The following is a 25,621-nucleotide window of genomic DNA, read 5'->3' on the forward strand; positions in this document are numbered from 1 at the left end:
TTTTTGGTTTTTTTTTTTTGTTTTTGTTTTTGTTGTTGTTGTTGTTGTTGTTTTTTTTCCCTTCCCTGGCAATTATTCTTTTACTTCATGTGTTCTTACTGTAGCCACCTACAAATAAACTATAAATCCCTTTTCTTCATCAACCAAGAGCCTTGTGAGCTCAGCACTTGCAGTTGGGATACTGTTGCAAATCCTGTGATACTTAACAGATGTCAGTGTTTTTTCCAAATTGCAGGATTTCTGAGAGTTAAGAAGCTGTCAGTCCTCTCTGCTGGACCATTTCCCCATTCCCTGTTGCAAACTGACTCTCTAATGAGTGTGGACTTTGAGTGGATTTTTCTGGGTGTGATCATGCTCTTCATCTGACTCACAGCCACAGAAGCAGGTGGCCACAGGCAAACTGCCCCTTGCCAGTGCCAGTCTGTCTGTAGGTGCAGAAATGTACATGCATTGCCCTGGTTGTTAGCTTCACTGCTTTTCCAATACCTATAGATGTCACCTGACTTCTTGCATTCATGGTGTTGCTGCAGTCGTGTTGTTGCTTGGTTGTATTGTTTCTATAGGTGGTGATGGCACCTCTAGAAACCCCAGACCTCCCCCACCCTTTCCTTTCCTTCTCTGGGGCCTGGATAAGGAACTGAGTTTGACCCTTCCCAGGAAGGGGTGGCATTCCAAAGGAGATTTTGCACAGGGTGGATAACAGGTTTGAGGTGTTGTGTTTTATCCACTTAACTCCCAGGATGCCAGAGCCACTGCCAGGCTGAAACCGAACTACAGCCAAGATCACACTTGGGTGAGCTCTGTGTCAGGGTTAGTTGTAGGCTACAGTGAGCTTTGCCCCACCAAGGGAGGTCTGCTTAAAGGAAAACAAAACAACTTTTTGGATCGCTTATCAATTAGGGTCATGTGGAAGGGGGCAGCATAATAACAGGGTAGAACAACTTGTCAGCTCTGCAATTAACATCACTACATGCTGCTTAGCTTTCTTTATAGACACATAAACACATTTCAATCAGACAACTCGTTAGAAAAATCATGACTCATATATATACAGCATAAAGATTTCAGCCTGCTGAATACTGCTCACCATTATTCTTAGTTTATAAAAACAAAAGTCTTAATTATGCTGCCAATAACAATAGCATCATTAGCAGCCAGATGTTTTCCCCTTAAATTAAAACACACACAAAATAGATTGTTTGGGGGCTTATTTGAAACAGAGGTATGCTTAAGGAATTTGGCATTGAAATATCAGGCTATTTACAGGTCAGGTTGACATTGGGAAGACTTTGAGAAGCTCTGCAAATCTGGCATCTGAGCCACATGCTGTCTGTAGCTGTTTCTCAGCATTGTTTAGAGTAACAGAGTCATCTGACAGACGAATCTTATGTCATCTCCTTGGACACCTCCACATCAGTGCAATAGTCCAGAGCCAGGGCATGGGGCTGATGACTTTCACACCATCCCGGTGGTGTTTCACGGTTTGTGTATGTTCATTAGTCCTGTATCAGCTACAGTCATGGTGTCCTGGTCTGGGACCAGGGCTGCAGCACTGCCCTGGGCCCTGGACAAACTGCTCATCGTGAGCAGCTGTCCGTGGTATTTCTGGCCATCAGGAACTCCTGGAAAACATCCATGCACACAGAGTGATGCTAAGTACTTTTACCTCTACACGCAGGACATTTTCCACCTACCTCTTCCAAATCTGCCTATACATCATGTGGATATTTGGGGGAGGAAGGAGGAAGTTTTAGCTTTTCCAAGAGCCTAGTAGTAGACCCTCAAAACCTGTAAGGAACCTTGTTGTGCAGCTTGTGATTGAACTGCCAGAAGGCAGGCACAAGCTCCATTCTTTCTGCCTCCTCTCCATGCCCGTGGTTGCTCCTCTGTGCAGTATGGTTCTTGTGCAAAAGTGCCATGTTGCAGTCCAAGAAACCAGCTGCCCCCACATTCTTCTGCCCACCCCTGCCCTGAGGGGCCCCACCTCCCTCCAAAACCACCCCCTCTGGGTTGTTATTGTGGCACGAGGCAAGGGAAGGGAGCTGAACCACAGCTAGTTGGACCCTGGCAGGACCCCCACTGCTACAGGTGTGGAGGGCCTGGCTGGGGATTGGCAGTGTGGGTGCACAAGGGTGTGTGCTCTCCTCTCCCTGATTTATCACTCTAGCAGAATGGTCACAGTTGCTGTGCTGGAGAAGCCAATATCTTGATTAACAGAGAAGGCAAGAAGCAAGTGACAGACCCCTCATATTACTGCATCTCACCAGAAGATCAGGGACAAGTGTGTCCTCCAGCTGTGCTGTCCCTATCCCCCAGGGCAGACACACACTGCACAGCTAGAGCTGTCCCACACACTTCTGTGCAAGGAACCCTCACTCTGCCTTGGCATGATGACAAGTTAATGGCATTGAATCTACTTCTCCTCCATCTTTTGTCTTAAAAGAAATTGTTGTTTCCATTAGCTCTTGCATAGTCCAAACTTCAAAATAAGGCTGCAGAGAACAATTTTTGTGTCTGATCCTTGTGATGCAGCCTAGTTTTCCCATTTGCACATTACAGCACTTGCAATTTGAAGATTTATCTTTATACCATTTCTGCAGCAAACGTGGTATTTCTCCTGGTCTTTTCAGTTAAGCTTATCACTGTCTTATTTTGCTATTTACCAAATTTCTTCTGTTTTGACAACATCTCTCTGTCATTGTACAATCCATATACAAATCCAAGTATTTGTAAGAGCATCCTTTCCTTCTTGCTGTGATGCCTTTTAGCACTCAACCTCCTTTTTCATGCTGCCATATCAAAATATTTACAGCCTATGTTTTGCTATCATCAGACTTTATGTTTTTTAATTCAGTTTCAAAATTAAGGGCAGGGAAAATTATGATCATTTCCACATCATTCTACTCCATCCAGTTTCTTTGGAGTGAGGAGTGAATCAACACCCATTCTTACTTACTGTAGGAGTAAATATATGTAATTTGAGTGATTTTTGGTTGCTTGATAAAACTGCTGCTGTGGGGATGTGTGAGGAAATACTTGCAGTAGGCACATGCTTCTTGCCTTTGGTCCCTGCCAGTTTCAGTTTTGCAATGCCAAGTTTGATGACAGCCTGCCTTAGGATGTAAACGGGCTTAGTAGAAGGACCTGGTAGACAGTTTCCCAGGCACCATCATTGGAAATCCATCATAAGGCTGGATGTTATAGCCAGAGTTTATTTGGCATCCTCCCTGTGCTATTTGCTGAGGTGTGGCTCAGTGAGAGGATGGGATCCATCATCAGCAAATACCACACTTCAACCCTTCAGCGGGAGGGGTCTCATGTTTGGCAGGATGTGTGGCAGTGGCATGGGTGCCAGCTGTCCTTGGTGCAGCTGGGGCTGGCACATCATGGCAATGGAATATCCAGGGAGCATGGTGCACTTGGTGACACCCTGAGGACAGACGTTGCTGCCATCAGGATGCCTGACTCTGTTCAGAGCAACCATAGAAGTGAGAAAATTTTGAGTCCTGGCATGAGTTAGAGCTTGTATGGCAACAAAAGATAAGCTCCCTGGAGAAGATGGGCCAAAAATGAAAATAAATTTCACTGGATGTTTCTGTGCTGTCAGGTTGGTTCACTTCCTGCCTTGCCCTTGGGCACGGCTCCGCTCTTCACCCACGCTGTAGGTATGAGTGTTTGCATTCAGGGCTCCAGTCAGAAACAAAGCAAATATTTCTCTTGGTGAAGAAATCTCTGGACCCCACATTGAGAGCAGTCATGAGCCAGCACACATTGTTTGGCCCTGGGGTGAGGCTGACGCATGGTATGGAGGATTGACTAGGACTGAACTTGCCATGGATCACCAGGGCTTTTGCGCAAGGCTGGCGCACAACAGCATCACTGAAGACATTAAAAATTTGGCACAACTTAGTTGCAGCAAGCCTGCTGAAGCAACGGGTTCATTATTCAGTCGCCAGCACAAAAGCTGTGGCTGCTGCTCTGCCAGTACTTGCTCATCTGCTTTCTTGGAGAAAGCCTCTTCCAGTGGCTGAGGATGCAATCAGGCAAAGCAGATGAGTCAGGCTGATTTTATATTTGTATTTCAGGTAGACCAAAGGGCAGAAACCATGCCAAATTATTAGCCCCGTCTTTTGAGAGAGGTCACAAAAGACCCAGACTTCAAGACATGGCTCTCATATCTGAGGGCTTTTCTAATGACTTCTTAACTAATTGACTTGGTTTGGTGGGGAGACAGCTAGTGGCTGAGAAGGATTAAAACTGTTAGAAATGAACAGCTTTGAAGTGGCTCAAACCCTATTAAAATTTGGATGGCAGATTTCTTTCTAATGGTGTTTTTTAACTGCTGCAACCTGGTAGGGTGAGCTCTTCATGCAAATCTTTATGGATAAAAAGGAAAGTCTAGGTAAGTGAAACAGTCTCAGGTCTGCTGCCACTCAGTTGTTTAATAGCTGTTGGATACCATGCATAACCCACATATCCACATATCCCACAGATTTTGTTTTCAAGAGAATATTTTGTGTTATGGGAATATTTTCCTTTTATTGTATTTCTGATATGACATAGCATGACTCCACTGTGGTGTAGCCAAATACTGTATCATTTTCTGTGGCCAAATGAAGCTTGTTCAGAGAAACAATCTGCTGGAGAAATTACTCCAGCAAATGGTGATTCAGTTCTGCAAAGTTCATAAGGTTCCAGTTCGTATGAAGCAAAGTTCATATCAAGCAAAGTTTGTATCTGCAAAGTTCCAGTTCATATCAAGCAAACAGTGATACAGTTCTGTAGGGCTCTAAGCAAGACTGTGGCAGATGATAGCCTTTAAGTAGAGGTTATGGGAATTTTCCAAAAGAATTATTTTATCTTAGAATATGCTGATTTTTTCAGATGTAAAACATCATATGGAAACATGCTTCTTTCAGCTGATTTTCTGTCAATCACCCCAAGCTCCAACATGACCTTGCCTGTCAGGCAGGTTTCAAAACCTTCCTGCCAGCTAGGTTTCCTCAGAAACCTCACAGGCTTACTGCCAGCTTACCTCCACAGGGACTTAGAAAACTGCCTGAAAGATGGCATCAAAGTAAAAACTGCAGGGGCTTTTAGGGACTTTAGCTCAAGAAAATCCCTACTGAATAGTCTACCCTAAGGAAATGGACTTTATCATTTCCAGACTCCCAAGCCAGCCGGCTCCTCTGGCATCTTCATTTTCACTAAGGAAAGACACTTGCTGTCAGACCTAACCCTTCAACTAGGTCTCCAAGGGCTCTGGAGCTTCCTTCTGGCTTTGAGTCCCCCATCCAGTTCATGCTCTGGAAGTTCTGTGTCCATGGTCCTGGTGTGGTTTGCACTGTGGTGCTGCCAGAGCTGTGACTCTCCAAGGTCCTTAGCACTCAAGCAGTTAGCTTGGCTGTTGCTGGAAATCTGGGAGAGATGTTGTGCATCATGAATGAAGTTATTCTGGATTTTAGTCCCCTGAAAATGTCTGTCATTTGTCTTTTTGCCCATGTTAAAATATTGAAAAAGCCTTGGGCTGTCTGAAAGTGTTCATGGAGCATGTATTTGGTTTCTCATGCTGATCCACTTTCAGCTCTGGGTTCATCTAGTATGTGCAGGAGCACAGTTTTAAGTTCATGAGACAAATCAGTGTATCCACTAACTTAATATCCAGCTTGTGCTGAACACTGCCCTGAACTGGGCCTATGGGAGTAAAGTGTGTTTTCTACAGATCACAGAGTAGGTCATAGTTTCCTCAGGGGCATTTCAAACCAAGACCTGATGGCTAATGAAAGGCAAATTGTATTATTCTAATTTACATGGGCAGTCAGCTGCAGACCTCTGACACATGTTCAAGGAGATCATGTCTGGAACTACTTTTAATCAATCATAACTCCTGCTGGCATAAATCTGTAACGGGAACAACTTAATTAATTCAGTGCAAATGAACTTTGCAGCTACCATGTAATGAGAACAGACATTATATAGCTATTCTTCATATAGCTGTGAAGACTCATGTAAAAGCATCATCATGCCTAACAATGCACTAGGTGGTTGTGTACAGTCATAATTTCAGTTAAGCAGAAAATGTCACTGCTCTGGCCTGTGCTCTGTGTGTCTGTACCGCAGTACCACATATGCATATTTTATGTAGTTCTCCATCATATCTAAAGATTGAAATCTCTTCCTATTCTAAACCAAAAGTTGAAGGTTCTCCCATAAATAAAATTGATTTTGTGGTTTTCTCATCTTCTTTCACAACACTGTGTGTTACCAATGTGAAAGAAACTTGTATGGAGCTCCAGAAAGCCTCCATAGGTGAGGATCAGTGAGGGATTCTACCGTGATGGCCTATGGATGCATCTTTTACACAAAAGGCTTACCTAATTTTGGAAAGACAAAGGGAAGGGTGGGAAGAGAAAGAGGAAGAGAGGAAGATATAGGGAAAGGGAAGGGAAGGGAAGGGAAGGGAAGGGAAGGGAAGGGAAGGGAAGGGAAGGGAAGGGAAGGGAAGGGAAGGGAAGGGAAGGGGTTAAAAAGTGAAATTTAAACCCTAAAAATGTAGGGAAGCTCTCACATTTCACCATTGTTTCCAAGGTGGATGGGACTGGCACTTACCCTGTCCCTTCCCACAGTCCCTGTGCCATTAACTAACCCAGCTGTCAAGCAGAAAGGGCTTGTGTAGCCTTTCTGGCAGTATTTCTTCAAAGGTGGTTTCCAATCTTACTGTAAATAATCTAGGGGATGTGGTAGTGCATTTTGTCGTGACCTCTCTGTGTTAACACCTTGCTGGCTTTGGCCACAGGGCTACAAGAAACTCCTCACAAACACTGGCAGAGCCATTTCTGAGTGGCCCTTGGCACAGAAGCAGAGCTGTTGCTTTCCTTTACACAGGAAAGGTTTATTCTGCTCCAAGGGCATGGGAAACCTAGGGCTGTCACTAGCCTATTCTTGTTGGCCATTTCTCATGGAAACACTCCTGCTTAGGGTATTTCTACCAAGAAGGGTTCTTAACAGATTTGCCAGTGCTGTGCAGGTTCATGGTAATTACAGAGACATCAGTCAGTGTTCAGAACATTATGCAAGACCTCAGCCATATGAATTCACTTGATTTTAGGGAGCAAAATCCTGTAGAAATTACTTTCAGCGTCTGTGAGTTCCAAACATAAGGAGGGGTTCATGTTTTTCTGTGATTAATTGCATGTTTACAGTTTTACTGAACAAAACCTGGATTAACTTTGTGATAGGAGAAATGTCTCCTGAACAAAAGCGTCCAATTAACATGGCCCAATTAAAACTCTAAAAGAAATAATCTTCAGTTAACAAACACCAGATGTACTTGTCAGGGTTATCTCATTGCTGTTACATTAATCATTTATAAGCTCTGTTCATTTGAGCACTTACTTGGTAGAGAGGACTATTGAAAGATTGTCTTTCTAAATATTATGCCAAAAATAACCACTTTCCAGATCTTGAAACTGTTAAAACATAAAATTAAAAAAGAAGGAGAGATATTCAGAAGGAAAACATACTTCATGTTTCTTTAATGCAAAGTGATCTATTAACCTATTAAACAGGTTGAATACAAGACATTTTACTGCTTAGAAAAATCAAAAATGTTCATTGTATAGCATTTTACTGCTTTGGGGGGGAAATTAAGTTACTCATCTGCTAAAGCAGCACATGTGTGATGAGTGTAGAATTGATCTGCCAACAGAGAGATGAAGGAATTTTCTAAGAAATGTAGCCAAGAAGATCAAATCAAAGGATAAAAAATCAGATATTTAGTGTAGCCTTTTTGCACCCTGGGCATTCATGTTAGGGGGGTACAGAATTGCAATTTCCCCCTCCAGGATTTTCCAGTCCTCTGAGCTTCAAGAGGTACTACTAAACAAAGAGATATGTCAGCAAGACCTCTATTCTTCCCACCTCACACCAGGTCCCAAATGAGCAGTGCAGTCACCCTTGGCTTAAGACATCAGCTGCTTTCTGAAGGAAGGGGAGCACCTGTGTGACCGTGTTTCCAGCTCAGCCCAGGAGGTAGAGATGTCCAATGCTAGGTCAGATGAATTTGAATATAAAACTCCAGCTCACAAAAGTGGCTCTTCCATCAGTTGCTGAATGTTTCTTCAAATGTGCAGGGTGGCAGCAGATGTCAGTGGCTGTCATTTCTTTTAGAAGACTGAGGGTCCCCTCTGCAGTGGGCCAGTGTGTTTTGATGGGATTTGATGTAGCAACAAGGCTCTGGGCACACCCTGCCCAAGTTGCCCCCATTGCTTTAGCCACAACTCATCAGGTCCCCCCACTGCTGCGCTTGGGACATTTGTGGAAACCTGAGTAAGAGTGAAGAATTGTTTCTGGAATCATACTGGGAAATGAAACCTACAAAGTCTCTGTGGTCAGAGCTCTGTTTTCCTTATCTTGTGCAGCTGGGCTGCACAAATCCAAAGCAGACCTCATCCGCTGATGCCTCCTCATGCTCTTAGTTTGGGCTCTGTGCCATTTCCAACAGTTTCACTTAACTGCCCATCAGCCTGAAATCTTCTTTAAAGATGAGAAATACTAGATTATCTCACCTCCTCAAGAAACTACTATAAGAACAAAAACCAGTGATTGTCCAGAGTGTGTTGGGTTTGTTTTTTTTGTTTATTGTCTGAGTTCTTGCCTGCTGCCACTGTCCCTTGCTTGAATCCTTTACTGTGTTTTGTCCCGCTCCTTGTTGCCTTCACCTTGATGGAGTGGGGAACAAGACCAAATATTGGCAAGTGATGGTTCAGGGTACAGATATCATTTTCCTCACCTATGTCTCTATTGTCATTCTGCTTCCCATGGTAATAGAGCAGTATTTTATCTATATGGACTTTGTCCTTTAGGGGAAAGATGACAATGTTTTAAAAATTATTTTATAGCTTAACATGAAGGCAGGATTTCATGTGACAGTGTCCTTTGGTGATGCATGCCATAATCACTTGATTATGAATGAAGTGATTGAGAGAAAGGTGTATTTGCCTTCGTGGTTACTACTGATTCTTGTAGGAGGGGGGACAAAGGAACTCAGTTCGAGTCACAGGTATTTTCATGCAGCATCTTATCAGCAAGACAAGCCTTTCTCCAACCAAATATATTGAAAGGCTAAAAACAAACCTTGGATAACTCTTGCTTTAAAAAACAGCCACAGTGCCTTGTGCTGAAACAAGGACACAGCAGATTGAACAGTAGCCTGAAATTGGTGATTGGTTTCCCTTTTTGGCAGAAATGGAGGTGTTGAAATATTTTTGATCTTGAAAAGTGAGTTGAGAGGAAAATTTGGTAGAGTCCAGGAGAGAAATCAGGGCCCTGAAGAAGGTGTGAGGCTGCTGACTGGGGGGGGAGGGATTTCATAGAAGAAGCCTGGCTTGCCTGTACCTCGGCCTTTTCCCACCCTTCTGTATTTTGTGGTTGTGTTTAAGTAATTTTCTAGTGCAAGCTTATGATAATTTAATTCCTCACATTATTAACTAATTACAGGCTGTTATTTTAGATGACTGATGGATTAATTTAAGTTCCAGTATGGAGAGTAGTGGTGTCTTTTATTCTACATGGCACTTTTCCAAAAGTTCATGGACAAATATATTTGTTCCTGATGTTCTCTCCCCTCTCATTTTTCAGTATTTCTAATTGTTTTGCATAAACTGAAATTGTTATAAACAACAAATGGCAATGGTAGAAAGCACTGGCTCATGCATTATGGCACAGAGAGAAATACTTTCTTTTTCTCACTGAACTTATGCCAGTTTTAGTGGAAGTCATACATATGCAGGCAAGGAATTGGCAGAGGTGTATTCAGGAGCTCTGTTGAATCTGTGGGAGTATTTGTGTACGTAGTTGTGTGCAAAAGATAGAAAGAATGTTGGAAACTGGGAACAGTATTGTCTGACAGCTGTGTAGTGACTTGCATAGTTCTAATTTAACAATTTACTTTAAAAGAGACTGTGGGATCCTGTTTTGGGATCCCATGGGACCTCCATTTGTGCAGGCACACTGTTGTTTCCTCTGGCTTCTCTAATAACTCTAATGTACCAAAGTTAGCATTGCCTGGGCTGTTAATTTTCAAATTAATTTTGAAGTGAATATAGTTTTAATATAAATTACAAATGGACAGAACAGAAACCAAATCTTCTGAGTTTTGGTGTGACAGCAATGGCTATGGTAGTACACACTGCCCTTTTGTATTCATGCCTGAACACTCCAAGCTCAGCTGGAGAATCTACACCTAAATTGCTATCACAAGTCATGGATTAAAGCACTGAGAATTCTCCCTCTACCTCACATGGAGTCCTTATGCTCCAGCTCCTTTCCTGACCCCACACATTGGGTATGGTTGAGGTTAAGATGAACAGGAACTGCTTGCACCTGGTGAAGCAGTTTCTTGCAGGCTTCCTCCAGATGGAGGCAGACACCTGTTCTTTAGCTCATTTGTGAATATTTCCTTTGTAACACTGGTGAATAGGAATATATTTTTTACAAAATGAAGGTTATAATCTCAGCAAGTGAAGGAGCTTAGATCTTTGACATGCCCCTATGATTACCATGGCAGACTCTGATCCTGCTTGCTGCACACTGCTTGCTGTTCTCCCCAGTCCTACAAGGCCAGAATTGCTCAAGTCTATGAATCATTTAGACCGATTAGATAGCCATGTTTTCTTTTTGGGAACCGATTTGATGTAAAAGGAGAAAGTGCTTTTGTAGCTCATGCTGTGTTAAAGCCAAGTCAAAGGCGACTCCAGGGCAGGTGGTCCTACCTCACTACCTTTTCTTTTTTTCTGCCACATTCTTGCTACTTGAGGAGCAATTGAGAGTTTAGTTTGACATAGAAATCAGAATAAACCTGTGTGGTCAGTTCTTTGACAATCTCATTGTGAGAGGTTACTTCCCTTTAGATCCCAGCAAAGACTTGGTATCTTTGTACTTCCCCCTCTTTCTTCTGCTGGACTCATTCATCATTTGTTCTCCGCATGCTGTACCACCACTGAGCAGAGATTCTGAAAGAACATGTGCTTCAACAGTGCCCTAGAAACCTTGAGTGAGTTTTCCTAATCAAAGAGCAACAGAAAAATGTTGGGAATACAATAAAATGAAGCCTCAGCAAGAATGTGAAGACTATGAGTAAGAATTCACTCTGCTAAGCCATCCTGAACCCAATTTTTGATTTGTTTTTACTTTTCCAAGAGATGTTTCCATTCTTTGGTTGCTTGCAGTTATCACAAAGGGATCTGTACAGCCTTAAGCAATAAGGCAATGTTAAGAAAGAAAGCAAAACTACTGAGACTGCCAACTTCCAGTCAGACATCTAAGGGGTAATTAAAATGCAGTCCTTCTGGATAGACAGTATGTAAGAACATTCCATTTTCATACCAGTGGAATAGAATCTTCTAGGGATATAAGATCTGCAACAGTGAGTATTGCACATTGTCTGCTTCCCTGATTCTGGCAACAACTGATATTGGTGGGTTTTCAGTACAGCACAGAGCATGAGATGAACACAGCACAAATCAGTGCATGCAACAGCATTTCCCATTTAATCAAAGGATTTATAACAGTTTTTTAGCTGTAAATTGAAGCCTCATAATTTTTTTGTAGTCCCTAATTTTTTCTTTTTTTTCCCCCAAGCTGAAAGCTTTTCTGCTTGTGAAAGTATTAACTGCATAGGCAATCTAAAGCTGCTAATAAAAGAAAAAGTATATACATTTTACAGACAAATAAAATGCACAGATGAAACCAATCTAAGTAGCAGATTGTAATTGTACCTTCGGCATTGCCAATTGGTGTATCTATAGGTAACCAATTCCTTTTATTCCCCATTATAAGCATAATTGTTCTGATCAACAGAACAACTTTTATCTAAAGCCAGAAAGGTAAAAAAAAAAAAAGCTTTTAGCTGTGCAAATTGTCAGGAATTTAAAAGACCTTTTTAAAAGTGCTTTTTATCCAGCTGTATTGCATGAATAAAAGGAACATTTTAACTTTCCTTATTTTTACTCATTGCCCTTTCCTCTTTATGGTGTATCAAAAGCACCTTCTTACATTTTTATTTTCATTTCCTAAGATTAAGTGTTTGTTTTTTCTTTTTGTTTGCTTTTTTTGGGTTTTATTGTTAATGTTGTTTCTGAAGTTCTGTGCTGTGTCCATGTACTCTTAAAGCCATTCATTTTTCAGACATAGAGATCCATTGGCACATGCCAGTGTTAGGCTTAAAAAACAAGGCTTACTGTCCACAGCATCAAAGTGTGTCCATAACAAGATTAACCAGAGCTTGAGTGTGAGCAGGGAGATACAGGTCTGCCTTGGCTCTGGCCAGCTGTGACCAGGTCTCTTAATTTTTTTTTCCCTTTCCCTGAGTATCTCCCTGTCAGTACAATGTGATGATTTCCTAATGTAAGTGAAGTTGGAAACTGCTGCCATAGGAAGAGTACAAGGCAAGCAGGGCCCCACATGATCAATGATGGCACAGGTAGCCATCGCATTAGATTTCAGACTTACTTGGTCCATTGAAATAAAAGTGTACTTCACAAGGCCAATATTGCTGACACAGCAGAACACAACTATATCAACTTGCTCCTTTTACATTCTCAGTTTTCTAAATCATTTCAAGGTGTACAAATAACATTCTTTTTTATTTTTTTCTTTTTTTTTCTTTTAAATGGCTTCTGTGGGAAGGTTTGAATTTTACAGGGAACTGTGTAGCACCATGGCATGACAGGGTCAGGGAACCCAGGTCATTGTCTATCCACTTCGGATAAAAAAATATTTGAAACTGTTTTTTCAAAAGCTTTGCTTTATCAAAATGATGGGAGGCTGTCCTGGACTGCAGGGCCTTTTCTAGGAGGCAGACAAGCATCTGATCTGTTTTTCCACCCCTCTGTCAATCAACAGTGGTGCTTTGTTGCTCGGCACCATTAAATTTCTGGCAGCAGAGACAGAGATAGCAGCAGGTTTCCCTTGAAGTCTGTCCAAGTCCTCTTTGGCCAGACCCATGAGGTATGCACAGAGGGATCTCTGGGTCCCTTGGAAACAGACTAAGCCTGAAACGTGCCTCCAGAATTTATTAACTTTTTCTACAGCTTGACATTTCTTTAGTGGCTTGGCCCTCCTGGATTTCACACTGCTATCTTTACTGGCTGCTCAGAACCTTTATAGTTTTGTGGTTAACATTAATAACAGAGTATAGAAATATCTGGTTTATATTTGAAGTCTGAGAATAAATCAAGATGACATCTGTGGGTACCCAATCCCCTCCCTGGCACAGCACATGCTGCTCTTGTGTGGCTGCTCCCCCCTCTCTGCCCTGCCCCAGGTCCTTGGCACAGATGCTCGAGGGCACATCTGACTTTGGCTCTCCGGCCGTACATGCACACCACGACTCTTGTCTCCTTCTCCTTCTCTGTGAGCTGTAGAGCTTTGTCCTCTCTCACATGGGTGAGGGTGTGACAGCTCAGAGCCCCAGGGTGTTTGCAGAACAGGATTCCCACCTGCTGGCACTGCCAGGACCTCACCTTCTGTCACACACGGACCTGGGCCACGCCTGTCTGACAGCGGGCGCGGTGTGAGCTCTCGCATGGGGCACCTCTGTGGGAAGAACTGGGAACACGGGATGCTCCCACATAAACTTCACTGCTGCTTCTTTTGCTTATTGCTCTTTTCTACTGTATGAAGTTTGTTCCTTGCCAGTAAGAAAGAACACTGACCACAGAAGGAGTGAGTTTATCAGGGAATGTATCTGACCAAGTCCATGGCGTCCAGATGATGAGAAAGTTCATAGAAGTATCTCAGCTCCACACTTCCTATTTCCCATTGCAACTATTTATCAATTGGTCTTCCCCTGAATAGTAAAGGAATTACAGAGGATGCTTTTGAGTTTAAGAAAAACCTCAGCCTTGCAATTTTTCAGCATAAGCCTGAAAATTATAATTACAGCATTAAATTCTGTCATTCCAGTCTTATATTAACTCTGTGGGAAAAATTGTGTCCAAAAAGCTCATAGGAAACTGATAGTAAACTACTAATCTCCATTCATTTCAAAGGGTAGCAAATCTGTTTATGTATCATATCCTGGTTTCTGCAGCAGTTTCTCTCCCAGAACACTGACCAAACTTAGGAGCAGTGATTATTTTCCAGAGAGGGAAATAAAATTAAGGCAAATCTTTGCAACAAACTTACTGCAGGTTTGGATCAAATAATGTTTGATAATCCCCAATGATATTTTGCACCTCATATTGGAATGGTCTGTTTTCTGCTCTGGCTTTTGTGAACCAGTCCTCTCCCTACAAGACAATGTTTTGATTTAATAGCCAAAGAATAAGTTGAAGAGGGCAAAGGGTTCCTTGATGCCAGTGAGATAAATGGAAGGCAATATGCTTCAAGGGAGGTCCTGCAGTGATTTACAGCAGACAGCAATTGTTAATAGGCCAACATTAGCTTTCTACTTCTCCAATAAATGTGTCGGGTTGGAATGCAAGTGTGCAGCCCCACTGTCAGCTTTATGGTCCAAGGAACTTATACTACTGAAAGCACAACAGCTTTCTCAGCCCACTTGTGTTGGCTGCCAAACTTTCTCTTTGATCGATCTCTTCCCTTGGTGACCCTTCTGAGGCTTGTTATTTTCTGTGCTGTCTCTGTTCTGATATCTCTGCATTGGTTGTGCTCAGGCCAGCGGGTCTGTGGCAGAGAGAAATATATGGAAGAGGGCTGTGCAAACAAAGGTCAGGGACTGCCACAGCTTGGAGCTTTCTTCAGGTGGTGTGTGTGCATGCATGTGTTTTTGGGGTCAATGCTATTGTTTGCTTAGTTTGAGTAAGAAATGACCACAACTGTTTATGAGAATGCCTAACAGGCAGTTTAGATTATGCTGAGTCAGACTCCTTATTTTTCCATACTTCTTTTGAGAAGTAGGTAAAATTCTTTAAAGTCTCTCAGCAGTGTTCTCTTTTTTCATGGTCCAGTGACCTGTGATGATGTTTATTATTGTGTGGTACTGCTTTCAGGTAGGGCACATGAACATGTGTCTCTGGTATCCCTGTGTACCCTGTCAGTGGCTGCAGCTGCTGAAGAGGCAATGCCCTTGAAATGATCACCCCTCCCATGTCTGGACCTTCTTTGCTGCTGGATTCTCAGCTGATTAAGGCTTGTATTAGTGGAGATGGGGCAAGCTGAGCTGGACCTCGTATATTAGCAGAATGTGGGAAGAAGTATAAAAGGAATTAGAACAAGATGGACATGTGTCAGAGAAGGAATTTTTTTTCTGGAAGTGAGGTGAGAGCACAGAGTCTGAGAACTACAGCAGCAAAAGTCAGTTAAGGCAAAACAAAGGTTTAAGGAAGTTCAACCTGCAAGCAAAAGTGCTGTAAAAACATCATGTACGTGACAAAGTTGTTGAATGTTCCCAAGAATGGTGTCATAACCAGTTGTCTGGGCTGGTTCCCACATACCAGTGAATCCTCCACCTGCCCATCCCATCTCTGCCCAGGTGTAATCTAATCTAAGGGCTTCCCTGGGATATCTTCTTTGTCTAGATACTGAAACTCTGAATAACGTGGATAATCCCCCAAAACAAAACCCTGCTAAACCACTTCACTGCATTACCCAGCTTTCCCTTTTGAGAGCAGGTAATGTGCTTCATGAAGCACATACCAGATGGCAGGTGCACTGCTGGGTGTTTTGTTCAGGCCTTTTGTTGATGGGACAGGGCTGGGAGTGGTGGGCAAGTGAGGTAATGTGGAAAAGATATGAAAGACAGCCAGTACTTGTGAGGATGGTCTTTCTAAACCAGTAAAAGCTCTGTATTTGGTTATCTTTAAGGTTTTGATATTGGGGGAAGAGATATTTTCCTGTGGGGAGGAGGAGGAGATGAATTTGACAGCTGCTTAAAGTGGGCATGCATTAATTTTTAAAGTGTTTTATAATTCGTTATTTTTAGTATATTAAAAAAACAAAACCTGTTGTGCCCACAGATACACTGAAGTTGTATTGATCATAGATGGTGAATTACGAGAAAACAAAATTTAGTATGTCTTACTTCCTGAAACTCATTGTCACTGAAATTGAAGCTACAAGAAAGGAAGGGGGGAAATATATAAAAATACTGTTCAGCTTATTAATGAGGTGGGATTTTCTGATGGGAAAAATTCACAGGGTAGCGGGAGGGAACACAAGCTTCATTTTCATGTTAGCAATCTACTCACTACAAATTGTTTAGGAGAGGTGTTTGGTGGTGACAGCAGAGACCCTCTCTTGTTGTCTCCTTGTGTCCCCCTGCCTTGTCACACCCTGCATGCTCTTTTTTGTAGCCTCTGAAGAGACCAGGTTTTCCTGCCGTAAGGAAAAAGGGAATTCTCTACCTCAAGTGCATTTGCACTCAGAAATGACCATGCTGACCAGACATGTGCTTCTGTAGGCACAATTCATTCAGAAATATTGTTCTGAATCATGACTTGTAAAAAGTGTTTACTCCCATCCTTGGTGCAGCTCAGCAGTGACTCAAGCAGGATTCCTCTTGCAGCAGAGACACTGCAGGTCTGCGAGATCCCTTGGAAGATGACTGATAATTGAGCAAAACCCAGAGAGAGAGGGAACCTCTCCTTTCCTCATGAGGAATTTTCTAGGCTTCAGTGTACGCTTGCTGGTACTGCAATGCCCTGAGGACATGCAGTATCTAGGACTTAATGTGGAGTTATATGGATTAATAACTGTTCGGTTTTCTAATGTGGCAATGTGAAAAAAAAAATCCTTAATGGGGATTATTGTCTTGGTTGTATAAATACATAGTTTGCTATACTTGAAATGCATTTTATCAGCCTCTTTGGAATCATTGCATTCTCTCATGTAAATATGTATTTAGGGCATTTTTAAAATGCAGGTTTTTGCCCTCATTATGTAAATATGCTTGTACACTAAAAATGGCAATTTCTTCTTTGCCCTCAAAGTCCCCCCTTTTTTCTTCTTTAGAATATGTAAGTCAATTTCATGCTTAGGAAAGTGAGAAGTGCTAGTACAGAATGGATGAGAATATCTAGGGCAGGTCCTACGCAGCCCTACTCAAAGAGCCTGTCAGTCCACCTAATAGAGCTATCTCTATATTCCAGTCCTTGTTTTTTGCTGAGCCCGTTCATTAAGACTGTCAAAACTACCAGACTGGAAATTACTAGGCTGGCATTTTGGGCACAATCGACACATTTTCTGTATCTTGTGAACTTGAATACAAAGCTTTCTTTATAGAAATATAATGTTCTGCTAATGACAGTATAGATAGTAACCATAAATTTCATTCCTTTACATCAGAGAGGACTTGGATTCCTTTATCTTGTCTTCACTCCTATTATTCTCTTTTTTTTCCCAATATTATCATGAGTCAGTTCATTCTGATTAATCACATTAGTCAAATTTCAAGAACAAAAGGAGCCAGTTTTGACACCTGGGTAGAAATAATTTCATTTTTCTTAGCTGTCTAAAAGTATGTAAGATATCCTCTAGAGACAGTGGAGAAAGAACAGCACCTCTGAAGAGTGAGCCAGCCCATCCTGAAATGGGTGAGATGAACTTTGCTGGGGGGTTGCATGTTTCTTTTGACTATGGAAAGAACCTAGGCCCCACATTTAGGCAGGTGAAATAAATCCTGTAGTTTCTGCTCACTCAGTTTTATGGTGCCTAAACTCTGTATAGGTGCAAGGACTCCTCACCGCTGCCACACGGGGAGGATTCCTTTGGTGGTACACCCAAAGGTCCTGGTCTCTGACAACCCAGAGCAGCTATAACATTAGATTGCAAAGCATCACCCCTTCCTTCCTGCCTGCCTGCCTGCCTTGTCAGGTAGAGCTTGACCTTGATTTCACCCCAGGACGCAGTGAGAACATTTCCAGGGGTTTGGGAATTATTCTGAGTCCCACTGCTGACAAGCCAGCAGCTGGTTTGGGTTGGCACTATGCTGCAGAGAGAGCTGTGTTTGCACAGTGCAGTCTCTGCCCTGGAATTCCCATGGGATCCACGCTGGAGCAGTGCAGGCAGCTCAGCTGCTCTGCCCGCAGATAACTGAGTGCACTGGAGTTTGCTACACTGCTTGGAGACTTCATAACCTGTCCTGATGTGAGAGGAACTTTAGATATAGCATATCAGCTCCATTTCAGTGCTGAGCAGGTGATCCACAAGATAAAAAAGGAGGAACTCATCCCATCCATCCCACAGCCTGTTCTGTGTACCTGCATGCTTTTACAGTTGTCTTTGGCCTGGTTGCTAATATTCCATCTCTGCTTTGAACAAATGGAACTATAGAGGGAGGGGAGAAATTTATGGAGAGAAGAGAAAAAGCCAAAACCAGGAAACTAAGAAAATGTTTATTAAGAAAAAGCAACAACCAAGTTCTTATTAAAAAGAAGACAAGAAAACCTACAATAATATGTTCTTCAGAGACAGGCTTTGCTGTTGCTGGCACACTTATTCGCTGGGGTTTTCCATCATCATTTCCATGTGGTGCATTCTGATTGTTCACAGTTTTGTGGGTTTCTATCCAAGCCTCAGATAGCAAATGTTTAATCTCAGGAACTCCCTTTCTGTTCTCTCATCTTCCCAACAGTATTGAGTGAATTATGGTACAAGTTTAATTTTTTTTTTTTTTTTTTTGCATGGTGAAGGGAAAGGAGGGACAACAACTGACTGCATTTTGAGCCCTGCAGATAGATCTTTAGCTGGTGTAAATTTTCACAGCTTCAGTGACTTTAGCAGAGATCTTAGCAACATCCAGTGGCTGAGGAACTACCTCTTGGTTTTTGCTTTCTGTTGAAGGCCTGATGGGAAGCCCAAATTAGCAGAGAAAGAACAAGAGTGGTGACACAAAATATTTTTTGTCATTTTAAGCAGAAGATCATTGAGGTAAATGCCTTCATCCTGGAACATTTAATTTTTGGTCACTGTCAGCTGTTGTCACTGAATCAAGTTATTCTGCAAAATGGGGCATCCCCATACTCTGATGAATAGTATTTTAACCAGGCAAATACACAGAGAATTTTTTGTTTAAAATATGAGAATGGTGGGTGATGAAGAGGCTTCCTTTTAATGTCTTGTTTCTTACAGGTTGCAGACTGGAAATTATGCCCACAAAGCTGTGAGCACCATCTTTCATAAACAAATCAATTGAAAAACCCTAGACATAAGAAAACAAATTACTCAGTGGAAGAATCTTTCTGTTGGCTTGGTGGCCTTTGGATGAGACCAGAAGAATCTTTTCATAAGCAGAACATTCAGGATGATAACTTCCTTGCTTCAAAAGAGAAAAATGGTGGTTGCCATGGGAGTAAAGACCATTCCATTTGAATATCAGCTGCTAATGTCCTTGGAAATGTGCCCTTCAGCCAGCACATGTGCTTGCTTTACTACACTGATGGTCTTATTTCTGGTAGCTTGAGTTCAGATACCAGTGGGGAATTCAAGCTTATTTTTGCATTCAGGTACATTGCTTCAAAAATTTTAAATTTAACTACTAGAAAGATTTTTAATCCTCAGAAAAGGCCTCCTTTTAAAACCATTACTACCCAAACCAGGGAATGCAGTTTTCAGATTTGTTGATACCTAGGCTGGTTGGTAAATCCTACGATTTTCAGGATATATATTATATAATAATAAACTATGTGTACATTAATTTCAAATGCTACATTTAGATGTCTTGTTGAGTCTCTGTGGAACAGTTCTTCAATGGATTAGGAGAACCATTATTCAACTTATTAGTGGGAATACTGCTGTGGTAGTGGTGAGCTGGACAGCAGGTTTAATAGATTTACTTTAGCTTTATTTTTATAAAGCATCATTACAGTGTAGTGCTCAACATCAAAAATTCTTGGTCTTCAATAACTATGGGTGACCTAAATTTCTAAAAGATAAGATAATAGAGTATTCCTAAAAAATGAAAGGGAAATGTATTAAGGAGAGGTAACAGGATAACCCAGAGAAGGGAATTATGGATAAAACATGTTGAAGAAGTCCATGTGTGGCAATAGTCATTGCTCTGGTTCAAAGAGACATCTTTGAGCATCCAGTATCTCTTTTATTTACTGTCTTTGTGAGGATGTTTGCTGCAGTTTATGGAAATGCAGGCTACTAACAAATTGCATTGAAGACATATTCATTGAATCAATCTATGGACATTTGATGGGGGAAGGAATGTTATTACTAAAGACAATCAAAGCAAATGCAAGAGAACAGAAATTCATCCTGCACCTTTGCTGAAGACCTGGTGGACTCAGCTTCAGGCTGCTCATAGCAAGGGGCTCAGATTATCAAGTAGCCCCAAGACCAACATAGTCTCCTGGCCAGACACATGATACAGTGCATGTAGGTCACCTGTTCCCCAGACACAGCTCTTCTTCTGATCTAGATAATTTATTATTTGGTCATTATCTGATTTTTGGATGATGTAAGAGACTACAGAATATCAATGTCTTCATTTGCAAAAGTCCCTCTTAGGCACAGTTCTGATTATCATGAAAAGTCCCTGTAACTATTGACAGCACAACTTTGACAATCATAATTAATAAAACTTATTGTTTTCATTAGGTTCAGTAGGATGTGGATGGTCATTACCAGGGTGAGTAGGAAGGGGGAGAGGAATGTCAGGATTTTTTCCTGTTGCTTTTCTTGAGAGCTATGTCTAAAAGTAATAATGAGGCAGATAATTTATGTTTCTGTCCTCTGTATTGCGAAAGTGTAAAGGTTTTCCAGGGAAAGGAAAACACAGTGACTGGAGTAATTCAAAATCAGGATTCCTTTGTGGGAGATATCCTGCCCATGCCATGAGGGGGCTGTATGGCTGGGACTAGGGGATCTTTAAGGTCCATTACAAAACCTTAACAGTCTATGATTCCATGATTCTACCTCTGACTCACTACTCCCCTGCTGGCAGTTACCAAAAAGGTATCTGCTAAAGGAGGATCCAGCCAATGTCAGAGGAGGGGAGTGAGTCTTTCTGAACACCTATTAAGCAGTTTGAGATTGAGGAAGAGTTTTACACAGGTGGACAACCAGTTTGTGTGTTTTTGTATATCATTAGACATCAACAAGATCTCCTCAAGGAACAGGAGACCTAGATTTCACTGTGTGGCAATTCACCAAGGCTGCTTCATTCTCTATCTAATCCCAAGACAGCTGACTTTTTAAATCTTCTGTTTAATTCTGCTGGGGCTGAAAAGTAGAGTGCTGGTTCTAGTTCTGCCCATGTTTGTGCCACTTTCATGGTTGGGGTCACAGCGACTGACTGAAGCTACTCCTCAGAGAGCAGGAGGAAGTGAGAAATGTGTTTTCTGCATAGATTTGAGGAATATTGTGTTACCTCTACCATGTCTGGGGGACTCCGTCTCCTGGCGTGGGATTGAACTTGTGTGACCTTTCCAAGTCCAACCCAAAATTTTCTATAATTCTATGACATCCACTTGCCTCTTGAGCTGTAAACAACTCCTGTGCAGGAAACATTAGCCAAGTGTCAGAGTAACTGAATTGATAAGTCAGCTAGAATATCATGTCAGATAAACACAGCGAATCCTCATTCTAGCTGTTACCACACACAGTATTCACACTGATCTGGTTGGTAGGTGGTGATTGCCCATCTGTGATACCTGCTGGAGAAATTTTTTTGGAATAATGCCACTGTGTTAGAAGTAAAAGCCAAAGATGTGGCTAATGGCTGCTAACAGGTGTCTGTAAAATCTAGGACTTAAGCCAGACAGTGTAAATTTGGGAGCCAACCTAATTTGTGCCAAACTGTTACAGAAATCTTGAGCTAGATTATTTAACTTTTGGATTTAAGCATTGGTTTTATGTTCAGTCATTGCTCAATGATGTCAGCTGAAACTGAGGGAGAAGTTCATCACGAAGTGTTTCTCTTTGGGTAAAAGATAGTAGGCCTGAGAGTGTACTAGAAAGAAGCAACTCCCATGAAACCCCCAAGGATATTGTGTGCATGCAGCTGGAGGGGAGACCATGCCAGAAGGCATTAAGCAACTGCCAGAAATTTCAAGAGCTAATAGAGACTTCAACAAGAGGAAAACTTCAAAATGTTTGATCTCATTTGGACAGACTCCAAATGTAATGCTTACCTGAGCTGATCTTCACCATCTTCCCTCAACACTGATAGAAAATTACTTGTAAAAGCCAATTTCATAGAACAGCTTGTTTGGAGAAATGTAGTTGTTTATAGGTTAAATTCTAACCAGACTAAATGTAGCTGGAGTCCCTGAGCCTGCAGTCTCCAATGAGCTGGGTTGGTACCAGCCACAGGAGACACTGAGTGCAGGAGGAAAATGGATGGCAAACTGAGTGTGCCCTTTAGTGAGGTGGGAAATAGGCACATCCCTGGAAGTCATCTTGTCTCCAACTCTAACCAGAGTGGCAAATGCATTTTGAAAACCACACAAACACAGCGGGAAAACAGTTTCCTTTGGAGAAACTTCAGACGGTTGGCTCTCGGTAGGTTTTGAACAACTGATGGAGCAAATTTTGTGTGCAGTGGGTATATGACTGGGAATGACAAGTTTTCTCTTCCAAATTATAGGCAGGAGAGTGATCTCATGCTATAATAAGGCATGCAGACATGCTGGGTCAGAGTATGTGGCTTCCACAATGTAGAAAGTCGCAAGCATGAAGGGCAATGTACTCCGCTGGAATTTTTATTCCAGAAACAAAGACATGGTACTTTGCCAATGTCCTAAAAGCAACCACATAGACGTGAGACCTTTCAGATTTAGGCAGCATTATCTCAAATCCCATTTGAAATGTTTTGCTGATTGTTTCTTTTACCATTTCCCCCCAGAAGATTAACTTGTGTTCGGGTCCTCAGAAGACGCTTTTGTGAAGCTGCTAATTGCAGAGCTGAGGAAAACGGGTCACACGGTACACGCAGCACTTCCTAATTAATACACAGCAACACATACTTGTGTCGAACTGGCTGCAAATTCAGCTCTGGCTGACTGAACCCTAATGACAGCACCTACTATAATAAGCCAATACTAGTAAAGAAAGCGAAACAGCCTGTTAGACCCCAAATGGGTGATGAAAGTTCTACATCTTTTAGTGTAATTGTGTAATGGCACAGACTGGCACTCAGCCTACCAGCGTCCATTTAATTAGTAAATAAAACAGTCTGAAGGCCTTGGCTATATCATGGCACACTTAGAAATCCATCTGAAAGTTCTTGGCTACATCCAACCCAACCAAAACTTTATGGCTGACGGTAAAAGTCCTCGTCCAAAAGTGCATGGGAATATGTGCTTTATTTCTGCATTTCTTTAATTTTAATGCATGTCTTAGGGAGCATTTCCACTGCTTGGCCATATATTTAAAGGACGTTTATTTTCACTATATTGCTTTTGAGGCGTTTGGAGATTTCTCTCTTATGATGTCCACATCTCAGTCTGTGGCTTATATGGAAGGCAGCTGTGCTGCCCTATGGGTTATGCAGTTCACAAAAGGCAGCTTCTGTTGAAGGCTTGGAAAAGCTGCAGAGGGACCATCTGAAATGCTTTTTTTGATCAATTCTGACAAAAAGTACTGGCTGGAGGATATTGCCAGCCCAGCACTTGTTACTGTAACTAGTTGAAATGATATTTTTTTCCTGCAGTGTTTAAGCCTGTGTTTTCTTTTCATCTCTAAAAAATGTATTTGACCTCTGTAAAAATTATATTGTGAATTTAGAAGATATTTAGCCGCAAACCTCAAATATGTTTTATATTGTGTTCTTCTGAAGCATAAGCAAAACGGTTTTGTTTTCCTTCCCTCAAAAATCCTGACCCTCAATAAATAGCTCACCATTCTCTTCTTTTTTTCTGAGATCTAATTAATCTGCATTTTCCCCTCAGTACCGTGCTGTGCCTATACTTTTCCTGGGCTGTTTCCCACCACACCCTTGGCAGCATTAGCAATAGGGAAGATCAGCACAGCCACCTCCTGTGGCTTCCCCTCCTGGGCAGGGCAGGAGCTGAAGCATGAGCTGGTGGTGGCTTCTTCCCAGCTCCAGGCAGGCAGTCACTGCTCTTGCCACTAGTTGCAATACTTGATTTTCTGCTGGAGAGATCCCTGGGCACCATGCTTCTGTGGAAATGTCACAGCTTTGATTTGGAAGATGTTCCAGTCAAGGACAAATGTTTTCAGTCATAGAGTTTCTTCTACCATTAGCAGCATCCTTTTGTGATGGTCATGGCAAGTTACTCTGCCAGCCCTGGGAGCCCTCAAACCTGTTCCATGGGGAGCTTGGTGACATGTTCCTCTGGCCCTGTGAGCTATACATTTCAGTTTTATGGCATAGTTGGAAAAGAATGGTTGTCATAGGCTCACAGAATGGTTGAGGTTAGACAGGACTTCTGGAAGCCATCTTGTCCAATCCTCCCTGCTCAAGCAGGGACACCTACAGCCAGTTGCCAAGACTGTATCCAGCGGCTTTTGCATATCTCCAAGAATGGAAACTTCAGGGCCTGTTTTTCCATCAAGTTATATTTAAGGGCTGTGATGTGGCACAAGTCAGGGGAGGCTTAGGTTAGTTATCAGAGAAAAGTTTTTCACCCAAAGGGTGGTTGGGCACTGGAAAAGCCTCCCCAGGGAAGTGGTCACAGCACCAAGCCTGTCTGAGATCAAGAAGTGTTTGGAGAATGCTCTCAGATACATGGTATGATTCCTGTGCAGGTCCAGGAGCTGGACTCAGTGATCTGATGGATCTTTTCCAACTCAGCATGCTCTGTGATTCTGTTATTTGAAAGGCAGTTTTGCCAGGAAAGGGGTATGAGGGAATATGGAGGGAAGGGGCTACTGAGTCTTTCTACATGCCAGCAGCTTTGCACTCTGGTCCTGCAGATGGAGCAAGGGCATTGTTGTCCAGCTGTAACACAGCAGACACTTCCCAGGGAAGGCTGTAGAGAAAGTTAGAAACTAGTTTCAGAGACTGTGACTACATTAGCAAGAGCACACTGCAAAAGGAGAAGACCAGTTGGTGCTGTGAATTTATATTATCACCATATACATTCTGACAATTTACTGTGAACTAACTCTAGTTTGGTACTGGGGAGCTGCATCTCCATTCGTGGTCAGGGAACACAGAGTGCACACCTGGGAGACATCTTCCAAATTAATTTAAAGGTAGAAAATATACAGTTCAAAATCTCCCACTCTCAGATGTGACCCAAAATCTGTCAAGTGAAATTGTCAGGTAGATTTGCTTCCAAACCATATTCTTAATTTAAAAACAATAAACAATACTGTAGATGCACCCAGAGAGGACAGCATCTCTTTTAAATGTGTTAGGAGACAAGAGAAGACACAGACACTGCTGAAGTTTTCCTTCTGTGGATGACCATTCTTTTCAGGTTTTTGGTTTGTTGTTTGCTTGATTTTTTTTTTACTTTATAGAAGGTTATGATTATCTGAAAGTGCAGAGGTCAAAATGCTGGTTGCTTGGGAGCAATGTTCCTAGGAATCTGGCTGCCGTAAATTAAAACTATGTCACCATTGTAAAGCAAGGAATTCTCAAATAGGCTGTAAAAATAGACACAAGGCATTAGTAAAACAAGTATGAATTGAGGCCATGCTGTTTGCATCCTTCAAACTCACCACTGTGGTCTATAGAACTTGA

The 25,621-nt window shown here is 42.1% G+C and overlaps 1 protein-coding gene and 1 long non-coding RNA gene across 3 annotated transcripts in view; both read left to right on the forward strand.

The window, feature by feature from the left end:
- The window catches only part of NHS (NHS actin remodeling regulator), a 247,089-nt gene that overhangs the window by 126,913 nt on the left and 94,555 nt on the right, over window positions 1-25,621 (forward strand). The gene's annotated exons all lie outside the window — the stretch shown is intronic.
- LOC146768799 (uncharacterized) overlaps window positions 1-25,621 on the forward strand; it is a 43,225-nt gene continuing 17,604 nt past the window's right edge. Inside the window, exon 1 of the long non-coding RNA XR_014956755.1 lies at window positions 1-25,621. This exon is cut by the window's right edge and continues 9,286 nt beyond it. This is a non-coding gene — a long non-coding RNA (uncharacterized LOC146768799).

This window comes from Lonchura striata, chromosome 1 (genome assembly GCF_050655825.1).
Source record: "Lonchura striata isolate lonStrDom1 chromosome 1, ASM5065582v1, whole genome shotgun sequence".
Classification (NCBI taxonomy): Eukaryota; Metazoa; Chordata; class Aves; order Passeriformes; family Estrildidae; genus Lonchura; species Lonchura striata.